Here is a 14,923-nt window from a genome sequence, read left to right on the forward strand (position 1 = left end):
CCGCGTCTGCAACCTACACCACAGCTCACAGCAACGCCAGATCCTTAACCCACTGAGCAAGGCCAGGGATCGAACCCGCAACCTCATGGTTCCTAGTCGGATTCGTTAACCACTGTGCCACGATGGGAACTCCCACAGGTGGTTTTAATTTAACCTACAGCAATGCTACAAGCCCACCTTCTTGGAGTTCCCTGGTGGCCTAGTGGTTAAGGATCTGACATTGTCACTGCTACGGTGCAGGTTCGATCCCTGGCCTGGGAACTTCTGCATGCTTTGGATGTGGCCAAAAAAAAAAAAAAAAGAAGGTTCACAAGCCCACCTTCCTTACAGCTGGGGAAAATGAAGTTCAGATGGGTATGGGTAGCTGAGCAGGCACTCCAAAAATCTATGCTTATCCTCCCATCTCCAAGTTTCGTCACAACTTCAGATATTCAACAGCAAAAGAGATCATGGAAGAAGCAGCATTTTGTCTACTGTAAACTGTCAATCAACTGCTAGGTTATTACGACTATACCAAAAGTATCACCAGTAAGATGGTGATTCACTGTGCCATCTGAAAAAGAGAGAGAGACAATAAAGGTAACAATGGCACCTGTTCCTGAGTGAGGACCTGCCATGTGCTAAGCACTCACACATGTGGATTATCAACCCACAAAGTACCATTCATTTAGTACTGAGGAAACTCGATTCTTTTGAGTAATAAAATGACTTTACCAAGGTCATGCAAATAATAAGTGGTAGAGGTGGGATTCAACGGCAATCTAACTATAACCTAAGCCTTATGGGCTCAAAGAACCCTTAGTATCATCAACTGACTCCCAAGGGTTCAGTGTTCACCACTGTACCTTCCACTTCACAGACACAGGGACCACACATCCTGAAGTGGTTATTTTTTCCAAAGCAGATGACTCATCAAAAGCTTAAATGAGATTCTTTTTCTTCCTTTTTTTTTTTTTTTGTAAGGGCCCCACCCACAGCATATGTAAGTTCCCAGGCCAGGGGTCGAATTTGAGCTTCAGTTGCCGGCCCACACCACAGCCATAGCAACTCAGGATCGGAGCTGCATCTGTGACCTACACTGCAGATCACAGCAACACCGGATCCTTAACCCACTGAGCGAGGTCAGGGATTGAACTTGCATCCTCATGGATACCAGTCGGGTTTGTTACTGCTGAGCCACAATGGGAACTCCCAAATGAGATTCATTTTTATTTTATTTTTTTGGTCTTTCTGCCTTTTCTAGGGCTGCTCCCATGGCATATGGAGGTTCCCAGGCTAGGGGTCTAATAGGAGCTGTAGTCACCGGCCTACACCAGAGCCACGGCAATGCGGGATCCGAGCCGCGTCTGCAACCTACACCACAGCTCACAGCAACGCCAGATCCTTAACCCACTGAGCAAGGCCAGGGATCGAACCTGCAACCTCATGGTTCCTAGTCAGATTCGTTAACCACTGTGCCACGATGGGAACTCCTATAAATTTAGAAATCAGAAAAAAAGGACTTTGACTTGACACATGTCTCGACTTCTAGACAACTCCAGAAAGTTAATCTCTAAAACTATGGATGCTAATAGACCTACCCACTGAGAACAGGGTGCCTTGTGGTGGGGGAGGTATTCATAAAAACGGACACTGAGGTGTACAAAACACTCTCAAGGCACTGCTTCAGATCCTGAATGGCACCTCTCAAACAGCCTTCTCTACTGACCTTACCCTACGATACCCATATTGAAATACTCAGGGCCCCTGCCTCAAACAAGCAGACCTGTATGTTTCAGTTATGTCTGCCCTTCGATCCTTCTCCATTTTTGCCTCTGGATCTCTCAAATTTACTCATTTTTTCAGGGCCCAAATCAAATGGCAGCAAAATTCACACTTTTTCAGCACTACCTGCCAAGCTTTTCCACACCAGGGCACACAGAGAACACGACAGTATTTGTATGGCATACTACGGTACAAGGACAAAGCTGCTCCTAGCCAGAAACAACTGGCAGGGAGATGTGGCTGTCTCAGGCCCCTCTAATCTGCCCTGATGCCATGGGCAATCAGAACTTCCAGAAACTTCTAAAGCACCGGACACAAACATCTGTTCCTGCATTTGTCACACATGCACCCAGAGACTACCATATTGTTTGTCTCTCCTGCCACACCAAGATCTCTGAAAAGAGAGAGATGCACTTTTATTCATCTTTATATTCCCAGCAATTAGCACAGGGCCTGGCACCTACTAAGTCCTCAAAAGCAAGTGCAGAACTGAACTGAATCCTGGAAATTTTTTTTTTTTAACACCATACTTGTAACCTGCAGAGGGATCCAACCTGAGCCACGGCAATGACAGTACCAGTTCCTTAAATACTAGGCCACCAGGGTACTCCCTGGAGGCCTCCTAAAACGGTCTTTGAACTTAGAAACACTGCAACAGTTCTGAAGCTGGACTGTTCAGTATCTTCTCCCTGATCCTGGAAAACAAATCAGTTCCTGTTAACATGCTCTGAAGAGGGACTGTCTGAGTTCCCAGTGGGTTAAGAATCGGACTACAGGGAGCTCCCTTTGTGGCTCAGTGGCAACACAAGACTAGTATCCATGAGCACTCAGGTTTGATCCCTAGCCTTGCTCAATGGGTTAAGGATCTGGCATTGCCATGGGCTGTGGCATAGGCTGGCACCTGAAATTGCAATTTGATCCCTAGTCCGGGAACTTTCATATGACACACCTGCTGCCCTAAAAAGCAAATAAATAAACAATAATCTGACTGCAGCAGCTCAGGTTGCTGCCAAGGTGCTGGTTCTATCTCCAGCCCAGAGCCATGAGTTAAAAGATCCTGTTTAGCTGGCAGTTGCAGCTCAGATTTGATCCCTGGCCTGGGAACTTAGGAATGCTGTGGGTGTGGCCACATAAACAAGTATATAAACAGATAAACATGTACTGACTGATGGAGAAAGAGGACAGAGGGGAAGCAAAAGACATCTAGTATAACTCAAGGTGTTTGAAAAATTGGAAAACTGAAGAAGGTGAATGGTAAAACTCAAAATTTCAGGTAGAGCAATGAGTTGAGGACAAGAATTTCAGAGTTAAACACAAGAGATGGTATTTAGGAGCTCCCGCCGTAGCTCAGTGGTTAACAAAACCGACTAGGAACCATGAAATTGCCGGTTCAGTCCCTGCCCTTGCTCAGTGGGTGAAGGATCCGGCGTTGCCGTGAGCTGTGGTGTAGGTCGAAGACGCGGCTCGGATCCCACGTTTGCTGTGGCTCTGGCGTAGACCGGTGGCTACAGCTCTGATTAGACCGCTAGCCTGGGAACCTCCATATGCCACGGGAGCGGCCCAAGAAATGGCAAAAAGACAAAAAAAAAAAAAAAAAGAGAGAGTATTTAAAGCCTAGGAAACAGCACAGAAAAGAGATCAAAGATGAGGCTGTGGGGCAGTACAACCAACCACTGAGGGTAAGTTAGAGCAAGAATCAGCAGAGGAGAAACCAGAAAGAGCTGAAGCTGAAGACGAGAATGTTCCGCATAGCAAATGAAGCACGCATTTCCATTTCAGTGGAGGGGTGAGAGCCAAGGCCTTACTGGAGTGTGTTTGAAGGAGAAAAGGGGCTAATGAGTAGAGAATGAAGTTTTGGCTGCAGTGAAATGAGAAAGCACCTGGAGGAATATGAAGAATGAGGTTGTTAAACTAAGCACACCTTCAGCAAATAATGAAAGCTGCCAAAGTGCGGGCCCCATCCTCTGCCCTTGTTCTCTCGCACCTGGGGTGCGTACCCACCCCTCCCAGCCACGGAGCCAAGCTCCACGTGCAGCGGCTTCCCACCCTCTTCCAGCCGGCGAGCGCAGGCGCAGTCAGTTACCAGAGAAGGTCGGCGCCAGCCCTCCCTCCCAGCGCCCCGCCTCTCCCGGTCCAGGGCGCGTGCGCACTGCCTCTCAAGAGCTGCCTCAGCGACGCCCGAGAACAGGGACCCCCCGGCCCTCCGCTCCCGCCATTCTCCGAGCGGGGGTGCGGGGAGCCAAGCAGTGCCTCAGACCACGACGTATACCCACCTACAGAGCCACGGGTGGAATAAGCAAGTCGCGCTGGAAACTGCGACGGCGGGAGCAGGCGCGTCTTCCCTCGAATGCCTTTCAGAGTCTGCGGATAACAACGCGCTCACGTTCGAAGATTCGCGGCGGCTCAAGAACCACGCACGCTTTTTCCCTTTTATGAGCAGCGCGAGACCCTCTCTACGCGTGCGCTGTCTTCCTCTCTACGCGTGCGCTCTCTTCCCGTGCCGCGCTGCTCCTTGGGAAATGTAGTTTTTACTTGGACACAGAGTTTCCGCCTCTTCAGCTGAACCTTGTTTTAACCAACCAGAGCGTGTTTTCAGTATCCACTCCTATTACCAAAACCTCGATGAAACAATAAAAAAATTTTTAAACGAGCAGATTGTTGATTGAAGGGGGAGCAGTGGGCATATGAGAACTCTGTACTTGTTCCTTCAATTTTGCTGGAAAGCTAAAACTGCTTCAAAAATTAAAGTTCATTTAAAAAATGTTAAAAATAAATAGAAATAAGCAGATCTGTAAACCCAGATATCATTCTTTTAGAGAGTATTGTCAGGAACATATTGTCATTGTGAGCAAATGTTTAACCACAACGGTTTACATCCTAGTATCTTGTAATCTCTTACATAACCCATACCAACTTTTACGTTTGTTTGGTACACTTGCCTGCTCAGGGAGGTTAGGATCCACTGTTTTATTCACCTATGTACACCCATAGTGGCTGGTATATAATAAGCGTTCTATTTTTTAAAATTCATATTAGAGTCTCAGACTTCAACACAAACCATTTCAGCCCAAAACTTAATGCAACATTTTTTACCATCAAACTTACTCTTCTTTCTGTGGTCTCTCAGTAAGTTGCATGACCATCTACCCAGTCTCAGTTCTATATCCTGCGTTTTATGGGGTTTACAGAAGCAAGGAGTTCGCATTTTCGTGTTTATTGAAGTCTCAGGAGTTCCCGTAGTGGCGCAGCTGAAATGAATCTGACTAGCATCTGTGAAGACACAGGTTTGATCCCTGGCCTTGCTCAGTGGGTTAAGGGTCAGGCATTGCCATGAGCTGTGGTGTAGCGGCTCTGATCCTGTGTTGCTGTGGCTGTGGTGTAGGTCACCAGCTGTAGCTCCAATTGGACCCCTAGCCTGGGAACATCCATGTGCTGCGGGAGAAGCCATAAAATAAAATTTTTTTAAAAAATGAAGTCTCATAAGCTATTTCTCCTGAATGGCAAATGTCAATTTTATTTTCTCCTCAGGGGAGATTTGGGGCTCGTTTTGGGGTGGGGGTGTCTGTGCCATGGCATGTGGAAGTTTCCCAGCCAGGGATCCAACCTGCACCACAGCTGTAACCAGAGGCATAGCAGTGACAACACTGGATCCTTAACCCACTGAACAAGAGGGAACTCCTGGGGCTCAATTTTTTTGTTTGTTTGAATTTATCTTTAATTTCTGAAGTTTCCTGCAATAACTATGTATCAGTTAACATGTATCACTGGATTAATCTTTTTTCTTTTTCTTTCTTTCTTTCTTTTCTTTTTTTTTTTTTTTTTTTTTTTTTTGCTATTTAGGGCTGCACCCACGGCATGTGGAAATTCCCAGGCTAGGGGTCAAATCAGAGCAACAGGAGCTCCTGTCGTGGCTCAGCGGAAATGAATCCGACTAGGAACCATGAGGTTGCTGGCTCTATCCCTGGCCTCGCTCAGTGGGTTAAGGATCTGGCGTTGCCGTGAGCTGTGGTGTAGGTCACAGACGCGCCTCCAATCTGGCGTTGCTGTGGCTGTGGGTTAGGCCGGCAGCTGTAGCTCCGATTCAACCCCTAGCCTGGGAACCTCCATATGCCACAGGTGCAGCCCTGAGAAGACAAAAAGACCAAAAAAAAAAAAAAAAATCAGAGCAACAGTTGCCGGCCACAGACACAGCCACAGCCACAGCATGCCAGATCCTTAACCCACTGAGTGAGGCCAGGGCTTGAACCCACATCCTCATGAATCCTAGTTGGGTTCCTTAACCACTGAGCCACAAGGGGAACTCTAATCTTTTACGTATTTTAGAGTGTTGCCCATATGTAAGAAATAGCTCTGTCTTCACATCCAAATTTCTCAAAAGAATCAACTGTCTGCAGTTTTTCTTCGTTTTTCTTCTTTTGCGGGTTTTTTTGGGTTTTTTGGTCTTTATAGGGCTGAACCCATGACATGAGGAAGTTCCCAGGCCAGGGGTCAAATCAGAGCTGCAGCTGCTGCTTACACCACAGCCACAGGAATGCCAGATCCAAGCCACATCCTCGACCTATGCTGCAACTTGCGGCAACGCCAAGTCCCTTAACCTGCAGAGCGAAGCTGGGAACCACATCCTCACGGATGCTTGCTGGGTTCTTAACCTGCTGAGCCACAAGGAAGAATTCCCGTCCTCAGTTTTCATTTTCTCGACTCCCACTTGGCAACAATGGCTGAGCCAGCATCAGGGAGTTACCCTTGACCTCACTCCTTCCCTTCCCTCCCATATTCAATTCATCACTGTGTCTGCAGTATAAAAATGACAACTCACATTTGTTGGACACTTATCTCACATCAGGCACCGTTGAAATGCTTTCCATGTGTTCGTCCATATAACGTAGTCCATCCACTTTTTGTGGCCACCGCACTCACACTGGTCCAGGGTGCCTCTACTCTTGCCCAAACAACTACCAAATCTTTTCTTTAAAAAAAATTCCCAGGAGTTCCCGTCATGGCTCAGCAGAAACAAATCTGACTAGCATCCATGAAGACACAGGTTTGATCCCTGGCCTCGATCAGTGGGTTAAGGATCCGGCGTTGCCATGAGCTGTGGTGTAAGTCGCAGGCACGGCTCGGATCCTACACTGCTGTGGCTGTGGTGTAGGCCGGCAGCTGTAGCTCCCATTCGACCCCCAGCCTGGGAACCTCCATGTACCATGGGTGCTGCCCCAAAAAGACAAAAAAAAAAAAACCCAAAAAAACAAAACAAAACAAAAAAAACACCCAAACATACAAAAAAACCCAGATGCAGAGTTACTCATTTCTCACTTTTTTTTTTTTTTTTGTCTTTTTTCCTTTTCTTGGGCCACTCCCACACATATGGAGGTTCCCAGGCTAGGACTTGAAACGGAGCTGTAGCCACCGGCCTATGCCCACAGCACAGCTCACGGCAATGCTGGATCCTTAAACCACTGAGCAAGGGCAGGGATCAAACCCGCAACCTCATGGTTCCCAGTCGGATTCGTTAACCACTGGGCCACGACGGGAACTTCTCATTTCTCACTTTATGCCACACTGTTATCATTGGGCTCTGCCTGGCCTCTCTCTTGTTTTATATGTTTATGGCCTTTTATCTCTTTTCTCCACTCCTCTCACGTACATTCCTCAGTGTGTGTCCCCAGTGTGTGTGGGACTGTCTTTATAAGACATGCGTTGTTTAGTGTGAGTGTTTTTTGTTTTTTTTGTTTTTTCAAGGCTGCAGCCAGATCTGAGCCTCATCTGCAACCTACACCACAGCTCTCGGTAATGCCAGATCCTTACCCCACTGAGCGAGGCCAAGGTATTGAATCTGCGTCCTTATGGATGCTAGTCGAGCTCTTAACCCCTGAGCCATAATGGGAGCTCCAGTGTCCATGTATTTTTAATTTACCTAAGTGATATCATGCTACAAATCTCATTCTATTTCTTTTTCTTTTTTTTTTTTTTGCTTTTGGGGGCCATACCCAAGGCATATGGAGGTTCCCAGGCTAAGGGTCCAGCTGGAGCCACAGCTGCTGGCCTGCACCACAGCCACAGCAACACCAGATCTGAGCTGCCTCTGCAACCTACACTGCAGCTCATGGCAACGCCGGATCCTTAACCCAGTGAGCGAAGCCAGGGATCGAACCTGCATCCTCATGGATACTAGTCGGGTTTGTTACCACTGAGCCATGATGGGATCTCCATTTCCCTCCTCTCTTTACTTCCATATCTCCTACTCATTTTCATCTACCTGACTGAGTCAAATCCGTCTGTCATAATCTCTCAAAGCACCATGGAGATCTCCTCTGATGATGACGGCAACACGAATGTCACACTTTTACCTGTTTGTGATATAATTTGATTGATGGCTCTCCTAACCCTCACCTCTTCTATGATCAACTCATCAAGGCGAGGTTCAGATCTGTTTATGCTCATCACTGTCTTGTCGTGGTCTGTACACGGGGATTGGAAAGGAATTTCACGACCCATATTGGAGGGAAAAGAAAGAAGAGTTTATTGAGCATGGCGAAATGGAGAGAAAGAGTCTGTTGAGATAAGAGACTTCCTGACTGGAGTTCCTGTCGTGGCTCAGTAGTTAACGAATCCAACTAGGAACCATGGGGTTGCGGGTTCGATCCCTGGCCTTGCTCAGTGGGTGAAGGATCTGGCATTGCCGTGAGCTGTGGTGTAGGTCGCAGAGGTGGCTCCGATCCCGTGTTGCTGTGGCCCTGGTGTAGGCCGGCGGCTATGGCTCCGATTCGACCCCTAGCCTGGGAAACTCCATAGGCCGTGGGAGTGGCCCTAGAAATGGCAAAAAAAAAAAAAAAGAGAGAGAGAGAGAGAAACTTCCTGATAATCAGGGAGAGCCGATACCACCAAGAGTGTGGTCATGTCTGTTTTTATAACCCAGGGAGAGGAGGGGTCTCGCAACACACCTGCTGACCTACTGATTGGTTGGGATACACTTGCTGGTTGGTTGGGGGGCATATAAGACCCCTATGGGGAGGGTGAGGAGTTAGTCAAGTACTTTTTCTAGGAGGGGACGGGGAGAAAGAGGCCAGGCTGCTCAAGGTGGGGGAGGGGCATTACTGTGAGTTGGGTGGGGCGATGATAAGGGTCTGATAATTCTTGCCTTGGCCAGAGGCTTTGAGTTCAATGTCCTTGAAGGGACCTTGAAGTCCAACATGTACCTTTAGCACTTAGCCTAGTGCCTGGCCCATCATATACATATTTGTTAGATGAAAGTGTAAGAGGAGACGTTATTTCCGCTCAAGGAGGACCACGGAGGGGGCAGCATCTTGGTGGGTGATTGCTACAGAATTTAGCCCTCGGCCCTGCAGGACTAGAAATTTCATTGTGTCAGCAACCTCCCAGGATAGACTCACACTGATGCGACTCGCAAGAGACTGAGGTATAAACCAGGAGCCCACTGAGCCATAGAGAGGTAGAACTGTGGAGCTGACCAGAACACTCTCTTTGTCTGGCAGCACAGTCCCTCCCTGTGAGAGAGCTATAGCATGGCAAAGAAATCTGGCCGTCCTCATCCTTAAGTCTCATCATTTCAGAGCATCACACGTGAGACGCTTTTCCAAAGAGCCTTGACTTTCCAAAAAGATGCAGCAGGAGTTGCCGTGTGGCTCAGCAGAAAAGAATCTGACTAGGAACCATGAGTTTGCGGGTTTGATCCTTGGCCTCGATCAGTGGGTTAAGGATCTGGCATTGCTATGGCTGTGGTGTAGGCTGGCAGCTGTAGCTCCGATTAGACCCCTAGCCTGGGAACTTCCATATGCTGCAAGTGCATCCTTAAAAAACAAAACAAACAAACAAACAAAAGTCACAGCAATCTTTATCGAAAGTCTCTTGGGTTCAAGTGCAGAGAGTTATTATATACCATACTTTCCTAACAATCTCTTTACAAATTCCTCCATTGACACAGAGTTCCACAGCTAAGGGCAGTGCTCGCATCTTTCTCCCCTTGTTGCCTTCTCTCCCTCCAGAACTGGCTTTTTACATATTGCAAAAAATATGTTCAAATATGTTGAAAAAAAAAAAGAAAAGAATTGGCTTTTTACATGTAGTATTGATACTGCAACACTGCATTCACATTGTATGGTATTTTCCCTGGTCACAGACAAAAGAAGCCATATCATGACCAGCAGGTGGCGCAGTGTGCATGGAGCCCAGCTGTGGGGGAAGGGTATGAAATCAACTAACTCTTATTTTTTATTTTTATTTTTATTGTCTTTTGTCTTTTGAGGGCTGCACCGGCGGCATATGGAGGTTCCCAGGCTAGGGGTTGAATTGGAGCTGTAGCTGCCAGCCTACACCACAGCCACAGGCATGCCAGACCTGAGCCATGTCTGCAACCTACACCGCAGCTCATGGTATCGCTGGATCCTTAACTCACGGAGCGAGGCCAGGGATCGAACCTGGCACCTCATGGTTCCTAGTCGGATTCGTTTCCGCTGCTCCACAACGGGAACTCCGCAATAAATTAACTCTTAAAAATTTCCTTTTCCTTGGAGTTCCCATCGTGGCGCAATGGTTAACGAATCCGACTAGGAACCATGAGGTTGCGGGTTCGGTCCCTGCCCTTGCTCAGTGGGTTAATGATCCGGCATTGCCGTGAGCTGTGGTGTAGGTTGCAGACGCGGCTCGGATCCCGCGTTGCTGTGGCTCTGGCGTAGGCCGGTGGCTACAGCTCCGATTCAACCCCTAGCCTGGGAACCTCCATATGCCGCAGGAGCGGCCCAAGAAATAACAAGACAAAAAAAAAAAAATTTCCTTTTCCTCTCTCCTTCTAAAACAGTTATACACATGAAAAGGTCAAACATTGCTGAGATCTAGAATCTATAATGGAGAAAGTCAAAGTTCTCTATAATCTCAGCTGAGGATATAACCCCTATGGAGAGTTTAATACACATCCCATTGCCCCCCCCCCTTTTAGTCTTTTTAGGGCTGCACAGGCAGCATATGGAGGTCCCTAGGCTTGGGGTCAAATTGGAGCTATAGCTGCCAGCCTACACCACAGCCACAGCAATGCCAGATACCAGCCATGTGACCTACAGCAAACCTACACCACAGCTCATGGCAACGCTGTGTGTTTTTTCAATAACTAAACTAATTTTTCTTACAGAAATAGGATTATAGGAGTTCCCGTTGTGGTTCAGTGGTAACAAACCCAATTAGTACCTGTGAGGACGTCGGTTCGATCCCTGGCCTCATTCAGTGGGTTAAGTATCTGGTGTTGCTGTGGCTGTGGGGTAGGCTGGCGGCTATAGCTCCAATTTGACCCCTAGCCCAGGAACGTCCACATGTCACACAAAAGCAAAAGAAAGAAAGAAAGAAAGAAAGAAAGAGAGAGAGAGAGAGAGAGAGAGAGAGAGAAAGAAAGAGAGAGAGAGAGAGAGAGAGAGAGAGAGAGAGAGAGAGAGAGAGAAAGAAAGAAAGAAAGAAAGAAAGAAAGAAAGAAAGAAAGAAAGAAAGAAAGAAAGAAAGAAAGAAAGAAAGGATTTTAGATGTGCTTGCACAGCAACCTCTTTGGTTCAGGCTTGCCTTGGAGGTGGAGGAGTGAGGGGGCAGGGTCTCCCTGGGGTGTCGGGTGGGGCAGGCACCCCGCGGTGCGAGGGGCACTAGGTCCTGCCCTTGAAGAAGAGCAGGGGGCTCCACAGCCGTGTCCTGCTCTCCCACCACTTGCTCAGCCTGCAAGGCCCTGGTCATACCCAACAAAAGATTACTGGAATATTTTCCTCTGTAAGGATGGAGTGATGGATGCTTCAGGTTAAGAAGCCACCAAGCAGCACTCAAGGATCACCCTGATGGACCTCCAGGATGCTCTTGACTTTCATCAGAATGCCACTTTTTTTTGTCTCTTTAGTGCCGTACCCACAGCATATGGAGCTGTAACCTACACCACAGCTCATGGCAACACTGGATCTTTAACCACTGAGCAAGGCCAGGGATTGAACCCATGCCCTCATGTGTACTAGTCAGGTTCTTAACCTGATGAGCCACAATGAGAACTCCTGTTTTTCATTTTCATATTTGAGAAAATTGATAGATGTGCTGAATCATCATATACTTGTTGACAGACTTAGTATTTAAAAAAATTTTTTTTCTTTTCTTTTTTTTTTTTGTCCTTTTGTCTTTTCTAGGGCCGCTCCCGCGGCATATGGAGGTTCCAAGGCTAGGGGTCTAATCGGAGCTGTAGCTCCTGGCCTACACCACAGCCACAGCAACGCAGGATCTGAGCCACATCTGTGACCTACACCACAGCTCACGGCAATGCCAGATCTTTAACCCACTGAGCAAGGCCAGGGATCGAACCCACAACCTCATGGTTCTTAGTCGGATTCATTTCCGCTGTGCCTTGAGGGGAACTCTGGTAGTATTTTTAAATAGCACTGAACTGGGAGGCAGGAGACCCCTGGCTCCTAAGTCGGGAACTAGAATTCCCTTGTGCTCCAAATGCTTTGGTTAACCACACGCATGACACTTTTTCCCCCCTCGAAACTTCCTGGGACACTGTTCCCTGACTTCTTGGTCTATCTGACTTTTCCTCTCCTCCTTTCCAAGTCAGCTAATACATGACCTTCCCTGGGAGTTACTCCTAAATCTGGATTAGGTTCACCTTGCGGCTTGAATGTGCTTTCCCCACATTACTTATTACACGGCATGACAACATGTGGGACACTAGCCTGTCTATGTGCCTGTCGCGTGTGGGATCCGTGTTCTGCTTCCTTTTGAATCCCAGCACCAAGCAAGTGCCTGGCATAGAGTTAGTGCCCTAACATTGTAGCGTCAAGAATGTTAGCCTCTCTGGTCCTTACTTCCTCCTCAGTTAAATGGGGTTGGCTTAGCTGATCTCTAGGGAGACATCCAGTAGTAGAATTGTTTATTCTAGAATCTTCTGGAGTTCCCGTCATGGCTCAGTGGTTAACACGTCCAGCTAGGAACCATGAGGTTGTGGGTTCGATCCCTGGCCTCCCTCAGTGGGTGAAGGATCCGGCATTGCCGTGAGCTGTGGTGTAGGTTGCAGACACGGCTCGATCCCACGTTGTTGTGGTTCTGGTGTAGGCCGGCGGCTACAGCTCCGAATGAACCCCTAGCCTGGGAACCTCCATAAGCTGCGGGTACGGCCCTAAAAAGGAAAAATAAGTAAATAAATAAAATAAAAGAAAGTAATTGAATCTTCTACTATAGTTTTATCTGGTCATCTGTCTTCTTTAGTTACCAGGAGAAACGTGTGATGTCTGTATTATGCTGAAAACGATATTATTTATTGCTATACCATTTCAATAACTATAATGCAAAAACTTGGATTATAGTATACATAATGTTCTATAGCTTACTATTTTTCACTTAACAATGTATTATGGGAGCTCCCTTGTGGTGGAGTGGGTTAAGGATCTGGCATTACCACTGCAGCAGCTCGGTTCACTGCTATGCCATAGGTTCGATACCAGGCCCAGGAACTTTCACATGCCATAGGCGTGGCCAAAACAAAAAATAAAAACAAAAATAAAACAATGCATTATGGAAAACTTTCTCCCCTCGGAACTAGAAATGTAGCTTTTTCTTTCGTCTTTTTAGGGTCTCATGCACGGCATACGGAGGTTCCCAGGCTAGGGGTCCAAACGGAGCCAGCCTACGCCACAGTCACAGCAACTCGGGATCCGAGCTGAGTCTGCAACCTATAGCACAGCTCACGGCAATGCCCGATCCTTAACCCACTGAGCGAGACCAGGGATCGAACCCAAGTCCTCATGGATGCTAGTCGGGTTCGTTATCTGCTGAGCCATGACAGGAATTCCTATAGCTTTTTCTTTTTGACAGCTACAGAATGTTTCACAGAAGGATGTTGATCAGTCAGTCACCTATGCATGGTCATTTATGTTGCATCCTGTTTTTCACAACTACAAACAAGGCTAGGGGCATTTTCTTTCTTTCTTTCTTTCTTTCTTTCTTTCTTTCTTTCTTTCTTTCTTTCTTTCTTTCTTTCTTTCTTTCTTTCTTTCTTTCTTTCTTTCTTTCTTTCGCTTTTTGGGGCCATTGCATATGGAAGTTCCCAGGCTAGGGGTTGAATTGGAACTACAGCTGCCAGCCTATACCACAGTCACAGCAACACGGGATCCAAGCCATGTCTGTGACCTATACAACAGCTCATGGCAGTTCCGGATGCTTAACCCACTGAGTGAGGCCAGGGATCATACTCGCATCCTCATGAATCATAGTTGGGTTCATTACTGCTGAGCCGTGACAGGAACTCCAATGCTGGGAGTATTTCTGTAGGCGACTTCTCAGTGGGTATGTGCATTTAGCATTCTTATTGGGAGTTCCCACTGTGGCACATCAGAAGCGATTCTGGGAGTTCCCGTCGTGGCGCAGTGGTTAACGAATCCGACTAGGAACCATGAGGTTGCGGGTTCGGTCCCTGCCCTTGCTCAGTGGGTTAACGATCCGGCGTTGCCGTGAGCTGTGGTGTAGGTTGCAGACGCGGCTCGGATCCCGCGTGGCTGTGGCTCTGGCGTAGGCCGGTGGCTACAGCTCCGATTCAACCCCTAGCCTGGGAACCTCCATATGCCGCGGGAGCGGCCCAAGAAATAGCAACAACAACAACAACAACAAAAAGACAAAAGACAAAAAAAAAAAAAAAAGAAGAAGAAGCGATTCTGACTAGTATCCATGAGAATGGGGCATCGATCCCTGGCATAGCTCAGTGGGTTAAGGATCCGGCGTTGCCGTGAACTGTGGTGTAGACACAGCTCAGATCCCTCATTGCTGTGGCTGTGGTGTAGGCCCGCAGCTGTAGCTCTGATTCAAACTCTAGCCTGGGAACTTCCATATGGTGTGGCCCTAAAAACAAAAAAAAATTCTTATCAATATTGCATCCGTGTATACTCAAGGTGATTATCACATAGCCAAGAATAATTCCAAGCACAGCAGCCAAGTTTGAGGGGTTCTCTGGACTGGGGCTATAAAGTCAGATAGATGTCTCTTGTTTCACATCATTGAAGCTTCTTGAGCCCACTTGATATACAGTGATGTCACCTGGGTCACCTTGATTCTCTTGGAGGGAAGCTCCTGATCCTTTGAACCTCCCTCATGCTATCCAGGCTTTCTGGACTTGAATGGTTTAACTCCTGTCTTTATT

General features: G+C 47.5%; 1 protein-coding gene across 10 annotated transcripts in view; it reads right to left on the reverse strand.

Moving 5' to 3' along the window:
• The window catches only part of SGF29 (SAGA complex associated factor 29), a 33,082-nt gene extending 28,913 nt beyond the window's left edge, over nucleotides 1–4,169 (reverse strand). For 7 of the 10 annotated variants that reach the window (XM_021088030.2, XM_085017147.1, XM_085017149.1 and 4 more), the window contains exon 1: nucleotides 4,038–4,169. The gene's annotated coding sequence lies outside the window, so the exon portion shown is untranslated. Of the gene's footprint in view, nucleotides 1–319; nucleotides 554–4,037 lie in introns of all 10 variants that reach the window. The other 3 variants (XM_021088034.2, XM_021088032.2, XM_021088033.2) reach the window with 1 other exon arrangement.
• Nucleotides 4,170–14,923: the final 10,754 nt, after the last annotated feature.

Source organism: Sus scrofa, chromosome 3, assembly GCF_054392235.1.
Source record: "Sus scrofa isolate SSC_HxYL_T2T_F1_AM1 chromosome 3, Sscrofa_HxYL_maternal_Yorkshire_Landrace_v2.0, whole genome shotgun sequence".
Classification (NCBI taxonomy): domain Eukaryota; kingdom Metazoa; phylum Chordata; class Mammalia; order Artiodactyla; family Suidae; genus Sus; species Sus scrofa.